This window comes from Lactuca saligna, chromosome 9, assembly GCF_052625555.1.
Source record: "Lactuca saligna cultivar CGN05327 chromosome 9, ASM5262555v1, whole genome shotgun sequence".
Taxonomy (NCBI): Eukaryota; Viridiplantae; Streptophyta; class Magnoliopsida; order Asterales; family Asteraceae; genus Lactuca; species Lactuca saligna.
In genome coordinates this window covers 64,553,023-64,564,532 of record NC_136425.1, presented here as the reverse complement: position 1 = coordinate 64,564,532, position 11,510 = coordinate 64,553,023, and positions in this window count along the sequence as shown.

The window sequence follows — 11,510 nt, the reverse complement described above, 5'->3', positions numbered from 1 at the left end:
GATTCCCCTCCTTCTTCTTCCTCCAAATCACCCAAAAATGGCTTGGAAGCTTGAATGCACGACAATGGAGGCTTAGGCTTCATTTCCTGAACAAGGGAGGCTCTAAGGAACCCTAATGGAGAGAATAAGGAGCTTAAATAGCGCCCAAAGTCCCAGACTTAAGGTTTTCCTCGCATAGACCAGACTTGCCAAGTCCACTTGGCCGACTCGCCGAGTTGGCCACTAACACCTTGACCCGGATCCCGCTCGGACTCGCCGAGTCCCTCCTTGGACTCGCCGAGTCAACCCTTAAAATCAGGACTTTCTTTCCTTTCATGGCCTTTAAGACTTTGGGTGTTACAAACAGGCCACAAAAAACGTTTAATATTAACTAGGTGTGAGACTCGTGTATTACACGGGTTGATTTAAAAAAAGATTAAACATTAAATTAAAATGTAAACAAAAAAATATTTTTTAATGTACAACTTTAAAATAAGAAATGAAGAAACATATTTATTGCAATTTAATATATATATATATATATATATATATATATATATATATATATATATATATATAATTTACATATATAAATATATGACTTTAACTTTAAAAATTGAAACAAACCAAATTTTATCAAGTGGATAATATTTATTTCAAAAATACCACAAAATGACAAGTGTCAAAACTCATGAAAGATTGACATGTGACAAAAAAAAACCTTCATTTATTAAGGAGGATATGTGCATTTTGGTTAATAGTTCTCGAGCTTTAATATTTGGAAATATTTTTGTTTGTATACAACCTGTCAATTTTCCTGCCAGAAACAAAAGATCTTCAGGGTAACGAATAAAAATGGACATGCTTAGATGAACTACCTACATTTTTAATCGTGCTAACAAAATAGGTATGTCACATGATATAATTATAATTTTAAGGCTTGTAATTTTCTTGATTTTCTTGATTTAATGGTCTTCCTTGTGCAACAAGGTTTGCACAATCTGAATTTTATTATGTTGTACGGATAAAGGAAAGAGCGATTAACATGAAATGGGGTTGAATATGATGAAAGTAGACTTTCTAGGGTTCCAATGAGGGGTTTAGATTTGGTTTAAACGTTACAACAGGTATGATTTGTAGGGTTCCATCCAGACATAATACCAGATTAGAGTGCACTTCGTTCTTGTAGTGTTTGTTGATTTAATAGTTCTATTTGGGTTTGCAGTTTGTTTTGCAGGAGAGGCGTGCACGGTGTATTTTCTGATTTGATGACCTTCGCAGTTCCTTTGTATTTTCTTTAATTGGTCTTTGTTTTTTTTAATTATGGAGTAATTATTTAAAACACTTTACGATGCTGAATATATAATTGCGGGGACAATAATCATTTCATCATACTTTGGCTATGATTTATTATGCATAAAAAATGTTTTTTTTTTTTTTTTTGCTGGAAATTTTTATAAGTTTGTTCTTAAATATAGCGAAAATTGGACAAGATCTTAAAACATGATTTTTTGTGGAATACAAGATATAGCAACATGGTTTTGTAAATTCCTTTCATAATGGCATCTTATATATATTTTAAATTATAATGTACTAATGTTACGTTACTGGCCTTCAAATGTTCATACTTGTGGCTTCTGGCATCTCCCCGTGGAGTGACAGTTCTCGTGTAAAGTGTGTGCAGAAATTACAATTTTGCCCCCTTCAAAAAATATGCACACTATAGCTTTATTGTGTTTAGCTCACACTGAATTGCAACATTTTTTAAATGCTCCACATCACAACCACCTGTTTTCATTGTTTTAAGTTGTATTGGAAGGGAAATTCTATATTTTCAAAAATAATTATACTACACATACCTCCTTCATATGCTTATTACCTTAAAAAAGTTCTTCATTCATATGCTTATTACCTTCACTTTGTTTAGCATGGGGTTTATGAAAAAAGCTCATTTGCTACTTGAAATTCTTGGAGGGGTTGTATAGGTGACAAATTACTAATTTATCCTTTTTACATCTGGATATAGACCCTTGTATAGGAGGATCATCTTTTCAACAAGAATTTTCTCTTTGGTGACATGATTTTTTCCTTCTCAAGGTAAAGCGTCTTTGAAAAAATAGAATTATTATAACATTGTATTTTTTAAACTTTTTTTAAGATATTATATAAAAGTTTCAATAGTTCTATACCAAATCGTGTTATAAGTCAAAAGTGACAAAATAAAAATTTATGAACATTTAAGCAAACTTGATACAACCCGACACCATAAGCACGCGGAATTCCTTCTAGTTATAAAACATTTAATATAAGTTAAAATAAAATAGATTCATTTAAAAAGGAATAATGATAAACTATACTCGTAGGACACGATATCCGAGTCATGATATCATATTTCCATCTATATCTTATTTGTCGTTTATATCCGTTTTCATGTATTAATTCTTTTTTTCGTGTTTTTTTCACAAACAAAATCTTTTGCATGGTAATTAAGATCTTGCAAAAGTGGAATGGCCCAAGGCCCTACGGTTTATATCCTTTATTTTTAAATGAAAAATTAAATATCATCTTTTTTTTTTCTTTTTTAATTATCCTTCTATTTATATAGAATTATGACATATGAATATCACTATTAATTTCTTTTCTAGATTTTGACACTTGTGTTGATCTAATGAGCAGTAGGATAAGTAGAAAGATAATATATGAGAACATTATAACTACTAAATGACAAATCTAAATTAGTATACCATGTAGTTTACTAACCGAGTTTAATTCGATCGGTTAAAAAAATTATGTTCCACTAGAACGTTTCACCTAGAAAAATAATAATTTTAGCATGTATAAAAATTAGTGTTGAAAGGATTAAGCCCAAATGAATCATTTTTTTTTTTGACTAAAAGCAACTTATACTTGTAGTTAGTCGGTCTAAAAAGACATAAGCAAACTTATATTGTTCAAATATAAAAGAAAAAACATCTATTTATAATAGAAAATTCTTTAATCATATCTTTTTTATTAGAGTCAATATGAAACTTCTTAATCTCATTTATTCTATTGTCTATAGTTTATATATTTTTTTTCCCTTTCATTTTTTACTAAACACATTAAGCTAGACTTTTCAATTTAAAATATATAAGGTAGTTTCTAAATATTTTTTATATATATAACTTGTTATAAGCATTTTAAATTTAGGTGGATCAAAAGACCACCTTCTCATAACATAGCCTCACCACCAACTTCTTTTAATAAATTAATTTTAATGGTTGAAAGCTCTTAACTACTTTTAGGATATTAGGCAAATTTACATCCGCATGACCTGCTTTTGTGCACTCGATTTTTTATTTTTGCTCTTTGAATAAATACTTACCATCTTCAATATAAATGATGTATAAAGATTTTTGGTATTTTTGTAATTAAAATTAGGAAAACTCTAAATCCCTTTCATATATACATGTGTTTAATATCTAGTTCAATCAAAGAAACTCGAATTAGGATCAGGACCGATCTTGACATTTTATGAGTTATGTGTAATTTTATGGTTATGTTATGTGCAATTCATTATACGTATGCCCTAATATTTATGTTTTTCATATCCACATTCATACTTTTTTTTGTTCCACCATGTATATTGAAGTTTTAAAAGAAAAATCATCAATTTTTCTTTTTGGTAATTCGACTATTCCATTGTTTTCAAACTTAAGAGGAAATTTGTAATTTGAAAGAAATCAATTACTTACCTATGTACGAAATTATACATAATTAAATATTAGTATATGTGGCCGTATAACAAATCATGAAACTTTGGATTTCGAAACTACAGTTTATTATTAACTTGACAATCCATAGGAAATCACCTGTGTGTAATAAAGTGAAATCAAAGCTTGGGCCCAAAATGCAAAGCTATGCAAACCACAAGGACCAAAAATGTGATTTCATTTTGTAAAAGTTTTAAAACTTATACCTAAAAGGCAAAACAATGCAAATCATAGGACCAAAACTATAACTTAACATTAAAAACTAAAGGGAACTAAAATGTAATTCATACATCTACTAAACTATAAAACTGAATGAAAGTTAAAAATCATATAATTATTATATTTTCAAAATAAAAAACTATATTGATCAAAACTATATTCAATGCAAATTAAAAGTTATAGGGAACCAAAACTATAATCATTGCATTTCATGCGATATAGAAGAAAGATATAAAGTATGAAGATCTAATCTAAGGATAATGACTTATTGGATAACAAATTTTAATTTTGTTTACATTTAGTCATTAAATTTTTATTTGTGCTGGATTTGTTCCTGAATTATTTGAAATTGTTCATATTTTACTTTTATGATCGATTATAACCGGTCATAAGGGTGAACAATTTCAAATAATTTATGGGTAAATCAAGCACGAAAAAAAATTAATGACTAAATGTGAATAAAACTGAAAGTTTGTTACCCCTTCAAGCCATTGTCCCGTAAATCGTTTTAATTAATGTTATTAAGAATGAGCACAAACTGAATATGAAGGTGACAAAAGTGAGGATGTTACAGTAATCGTGTGATATATCTTTATTGTGTAAGGTGCTAAAAACAATACTTAGAAATACAATAGAAATGACTTTAATCACATAGAAATTGAAGAAACAAAGATTGTGATGATTTTAAACATATACTTAGGACTTATCAATGGATTTTCTCCATAGTCCATAGGGTGGAGTTGATTGTTACGGAGCGTGCGAGGAAGAAAGAGCATATGATAAAGAAGTGTGAAGATAATGCAATGTTAAATTTGAATTAATGAGCTTTTTTCTCTTCACAAGGACACGAGTTTTGATTAAAGAGTGTGGATGCATAAGATCAAGGTCGTGGAGTAGTATATGAGTAGTCTATGCACCAATTGTCTTTACATTGTGTATTTTGTCTTGTTTTCACTGTTTTTATTTTCAACTTGTTTTATCGATACTTTTCTTCCTAGTTATTACATGTATTTACTTTTTCAATTTTTATGTTGGTTCTATATGTACCTTCTCACCATGCTCCTTTTGATTTTCGATATATTTTTCTTTTTATTGCTCGTATATGTGTCTTTTTGCCTTTGTGAAACTCTACTGATTATTTCTTCTTTGTGGGTTGACGTTTCATTTATACGTGAATAAAGAAAATCTAGTTAAAAGTTTATCCCATTGACTAGGATTAAAGCAATAAACTATAACATGGTTATGTGATACGCATTTTGTTCTGTAATACTCCTTACAAACACACACAAAACAAATCGTAGTTACTGAAATCAAAATTATGAAGACTGCGGGGTAGCCATAGCATTCACTATTAGTTAAATAGTGTGGGAAGTGTTGTAAGACTGCGGGGTAGCCGTAGCATTCACAAGCGGTCAGATATTATGGAAAGTGTAAGACTGTGGGGGTAGCCGTAGCATTCACAAGCGGTCAGATGGTGTGGAAAATGTTGTAAGACTGCAGGGGAGCCGTAGCATTCACAAGCGGCCAGATAGTGTGGAAAGTGTAGAAAGACTGCAAGGTAGCCATGGCATTCACATATTCGTTTAGATGGCTTAGGCCAGGGTGAGCCAGTTGGTAAGGTTGTGAGTAGGTCACAACATAATTAGAATCAGGAAACGGTAGATCGAATGAGACCGAGCATGATGTAAGACTACAATTATTCTGGTAGCATTCACCTTTTTGCGTCAGATTCAGTGGCGACATGTTATCAGCCTATCATAATCGGATGGATCAAATGGATGGAAGGAGCCATGAGTGGTGGTATAGATAGGGAAGTTATTGTTACACGAGTTATCATTTGGAGGTCGCGTAGGGCAAATGCAAGGTTGCTTGTTGGCCCAGCAATCGGGTAGGAACCCAATATTTCGGATATAGGCAGACACGTTGGATCCAGAGAGGCCTCAGTTGCTAAGGAAAACAGCTAGGATGCGGTGTGATGTTACGATTAGTGGTAGTGATTGGGCTTCGTGTGTGGATTTGCATGTTATTCGGGGTATATGTGGAGTTGTTATAGCTGGATTAAATAATCTCATAGTGGCTGATTAGACCCTGTTGCGCAGCTCGTGTCTGAGTCTTAATCGTTGTAGGGATAAGTCTCCTACTCGAAGGATTATCTAAGTTTTCTGTGAAGTATAACTGTACTGCAGGAAAATTTGGTCCGTAACTCTGTTTTTTAGTGGGAACCTCAAGTTATCAGAAGTTGAGTAGCCATTTGGGAGATAAGTGCAATGAATTTGGCAATGATTCAATGTGGGCGGTCTGTCAGGGAGACAGACCATCTCGAGACTTCAGATTTTAGATTGAGTAAATGTGATCATGTTGCAAGGAATTTGTTCATCTTCGGGTTTTAGAACCCTACATGGGTAGGTTTTGGTTGCATTGGAAAGGTTGGGGTATGCTTGTGGTTATGGTCGTGTTGCTCAAGTTGTTTGGCGTGTCAGAAGTGGTAAGGAATGATTTCGAGGATGAAATCTAATTTAAGTGGGGGACAATTGTAATATTTCGTTTGAAATTGAGTAGTTAAATTATAAACCCTGAACCCCAAGATGTAAATTTATATTTTATATTATTTTATAGTAGCCCTAAAATCCATAATATTTAGCGGGGTGTCAAAACTAGCATTTTAACTAGGAAATTCTATCTATGTATGATCAACTCTTGATGTATCTGGTAGCTCTAAGATTGATGTTAAACATGTTATTCAATTCAAAAATAACTGTTCGAGTCAAAACTCACTCGTGAAGCCCAAAACTTAATTCGATACATTTCATACACTCAATGTTGGGTTGTAACCCTAATTTCCCGGTTCAAACTCTTATTGAACCAGGACCCTCTTATTGGACCTAATGGACCAATAAACTCTTAATTGGATTATTTTTGGTTAAGGAACCTCATTTGGGCCCTAATTGGACCTACAGTTGTTAAACTATATCATTTTGGGCCTAAAATTTCCCACTTTGTTTTGATGGACCTAATTGGGCTGAAAACCACCTCTTTTGATTATAATGGGCCGAAAACCCATTTCTTTTATCATGTTGGGCGGTGAACACATGTGTGGGTCGAATGGACGAAAAACCTCTATTGGGCCATTGTGTTTTAAGCTACATTTTAAACCTAAGCCCAATACACTCTCTTCTTTCATCCTCTCACCATTTCTCAGTTTTAATAAAAAAAAAGAGATAATCTATGATTAATTTAGAACTTAACACCTCACTAATATATTCCATACAACCATGCACAATATGTTGGGTTTTGAGCATTATAACACTTCCTAAGTGCACATGCAACCCTTAATGCTTTGGATCTATGTTTTCTCTAATTATACATGCATTTTCTATTTCCAAAGCATTCACCCTAACTAGCATACAATTGAAGCTATATAACAAAACTTTGGTTAGGATGCTTACCTATTGAGTAGGGTAGAGTTCTTGACCTTTGAAAGCTTGAGCACCTCAAGTGTGATGCCTCTAATGGTTCACAAACACCAATATGCAAAAGGAGGTTATAAGAGAATAAGTTACTTGTCTTTCTTGAAGGTGCAACCGATTTTGGAGCATGGAGGGGGCTATTTATAGTTGTGGCAAGTGCTAGGGTTACACTTTGTAAACTCTAACGACCCATGACTTTCCACATTCCTATTATCCATGGGTTTAACCTCCATCAACTATCCATGGGTTATATTATTGGTTTATCCCACTTACATAATCATGGATCACTTAGCCCATACAATAAGTATCATTGATTTACATAATTAATCCCTCCATATTTAATTAGTCTCTTTTGAACACAAAATTAATTCCAAATTAATTCTTGGACAATACTAATTAAATAACCATATTAATATATTATACTTATAATATATTAATAAATCATAAATAACCTTATTCTCATAAAACCATCCTATCAAATTGCACTGGTGAAGGCAACCCAAAAGAACCATGCTACTATCGGGTCAAGTAAATACCGGTTATAGTTCTGGACTTAGACACCAAATCCAACAGTCTCCCACTTGGATAAGTCTAATAAATATAGTTGCCTATGTGACTTTAGGATCTGACTTAGCAATCGTAAGCTTTCCAAAAGTCATTGTCAACTCTGACCCAGTCAGTGATGTATATTTTAGATAAGGGATCATATACTCCTCTATTCTCAAGATATCAGCTAGAAAAATACATGGAACAAAGTCATACTTAATGTCCACCAGTTTGTTTCCTTATTTCCGATTTTTATGACAAAGAACATAACTGAACACATCAATTTAGTTCGGACCGGGCCCGACACATAAGTCAAAACATAATCATCGAGGGGTCCAAGATATCGCTTTTAATCCTCTTAGGATAAAAGGAACAAATAAACTTCGACATTATATGCTTGTACTAGCTACTCATTAAGTCATGCACAATGACATATTTTATAACATCAAGTTACTGATGCGCTTTCGTGCCATCAATGCATGAATAACTCATAGTCAACAACTCATATATCTAGGTTTGAAGACATATACACATGATATTATTGTCTCACGATCACCCGTGATAAATTCCATGAATTGATTCAAGTGAGCGCGGGTTGATCCAATACTCAAATCTTATTTCAAAAGTACTCATGAATGATGTAGCAAACCTGTTGCAATGCCTAACTCCTTAGATAATCCTACAAGCCAACTCATGACAATCTTCTTTCATACCTACTTCCAAAGTATGAATGACTTTGGATAGTTTGAATAAATCTTATTTATTTTGGAAGTCAAAACATGCAAAGTGAAACAATAGTAAATAATTGACACAAGATAGTAACTTTACTTATAAATAAAACTCCTTTTATTCATCATCAAATGTCAATTACAATTCAGCTATTACAAGTTTCGGTTGATCTAATCACTAAAATTAGCCCAATGTCCCTCACATGCTGCAAGTGTCTAACCCTAGTCAGTCCCTTTGTGAGGGGATATGTTGGGTTGTCCTCTGACGATATCCACTTTACCATGAGGTTCCGTTCTTCTACTTGATGTCTTATGAAGTGATACTTTTGGTCGATATGTCTGGATCTTCCATGATCTCTTGGTTTCTTGGTTAAGGCAACCGCCCCTTCATTATCGTAGAAAATTTCCACAAGTTCCTTTATGGTTGCAATAACTCCAAGGTCTCTGATGAAGTTTTTCAACCATATTGCCTCCCTCGCTGCTTTGCTTGCTGATATGAACTTTGATCACACGTTGAATCAACTACGGTCCCCTGCTTGGAACTTTTCCATGTCACTGCTCCTAAATTCAGGGTAAACACCCAGCCCGACTGAGAGCGGAAACTATCTATGTCGGTCTGAAAGCTCGCATCGCTATACTTCGTTATTCTCAAGTCATCACTCCATCGAGGGTAAGGACCCAGTCTTAGTCCTCCGCAAGTACTAAGTAATGTTCTTAACTGCAGTCCAATGAGATTTACCAGGGTTCCCTTGATAACTGCTGACCATGATCAAAGCAAATGCCACATCAGGGCGAGTACAAGTCATAGCATAGATGATTGAATCAACTGTAGAAGCATATGGTATGTGACTCATTTATGCTATCTCCGCCTCTATACTCGAACTCCGAGTCTTACTCAGTTTGGTATTGCCTTGGATAGGAATGTCACATTTCTTGGAGTTCTCCATGTTGAAACGTTTCAGCACCTTGTCCAAGTAGGTACTTTGACTAAGTCTTATTAGCCTTTTACTTCTGTTTCTCAATATCCTTATCCCCAAGATATAGGCAGCTTCTCTGAGGTCCTTTATAGTGAAACACTTCCCAATCCAGGACTTGACCTCCTGCAAGGTTAGGATGTCATTTCCTATGAGTAGTATGTCATCCACATACAACACCAGAAAGCTAACTATACTCCCACTAGCTTTGACATATACACAGGGCTCATCCTTGCTTCTCAAAAATCCCAACTCTTTGACTTTCTCATCAAAACAAAGATTCCATCTGCGAGATGTTTGTTTCAATCCATATATGGATTTCTCAAGATTACACACTCTATTAGGGTACTCTATACTGACCAAACCCTCTGGCAGACTCATGTAAACATCCTCAGCCAACATTTCATTAAGGAAATAGGTTTTGACATCCATTTTCCATATTTCATACTCATGAAATGCAGTTATGGCTAGCATAACCCTTATAGATTTAATCTTCGCTACTGGTGAGAAGTTCTCATCATAGTCAACTCTCGGAGTTTGAGTAAAGCCCTTTGCAACTAGTCGCACCTTATATGTGTGTAAATTCACATCCATGTCAGTCTTCTTCTTGAAGATCCATTTGCACCTGACTGTCTTATGGCCTGGTACATTATTAACCAAGTTCCAAACTTGATTGTCATACATGGACTGAATCTCGCTATCCATAGCCTCTTTCCACTTAGCATACTCGGGGCCTGCCATGGCTTCCTTGTAGTTGCTAGGTTCATTCAAATTTATCAATGTTCTATCAATGATAAATGTATCACCTTCAGTTGTTATATGAAAACCATATAACACAGGTGGAACACTAACTCTACTATAATGCCTCGGAGCTACGGACTTGTCAATTGGTTCAACCGGAATTTCCTCCTCGTGTTGAGTGCTAGTGTTTAAGGTTGCTTCATAGCTTAACTCTTGAAGCTCTTCAAGGTCAATTTTCCTCCCACTGTCCTCTTAGCATATGAGTTCTCTCTCTTGAAAGACTCCTCTCCTCGCAACGAAGACAACATTGTCACTCGGTCTATTGAAGAGATATCCAAAGGAATTCTGCGAATAGCCGATGAAAATACATCGCTTACTCCAAGGTTCGAGCTTTTAGTGAGTTTCTTTTCTCACAAAATCCTCGCAACCGCAAACTTTGATGTAATCTAATGTGGGAACCTTCCCATTACACATCTCGTGAGGTGTTTTGGAAACTGTTTTGGTAGGCACTAGATCAAGGATATAGGCGGCAATCTATAAGGCATACCCCCATAATGAGATTGATAATGAAGCTCGAATCATCATGGAGCTAACCATGTCTAGAAAGGTCCTATTGCACGTCTCAGCCACACCATTAAGTTGTGGTTTCCTAGGTGGCGTCAATTGTGAAACAATTCCACATTCCTTAAGATAGTCAAGGACCTAGATACTAAGATACTCTCCTTCACGATCGGATCGTAGCATCTTTATCTTCCTGCCCAATTGATTCACCACTTCTTGCTTAAATTCATTGAAACTTTCAAAAGTCTTTGACTTATGCTTGATTAAGTAGATATAGCCATACCTATTGTAATCATCAGTAAAAGTCACATAGAAGCGGTTAGCATCCCTTGCGGCGGTTCTGAATGGTCCACACACATCAGTGTGTATGAGGTCCAACAAACCTTCACCCCTTTCACAAGTACCAAAAAAGGGTGACTTTGTCATCTTTCCAAGTAAACAAGATTCGCAAGTGCCATCCGACTTTAAGTCAAATGACTCCAAACTCCATCCTTTTGGAGTTGGGCTATACGCTTCTTGTTGACATGTCCAAGACGATAATGC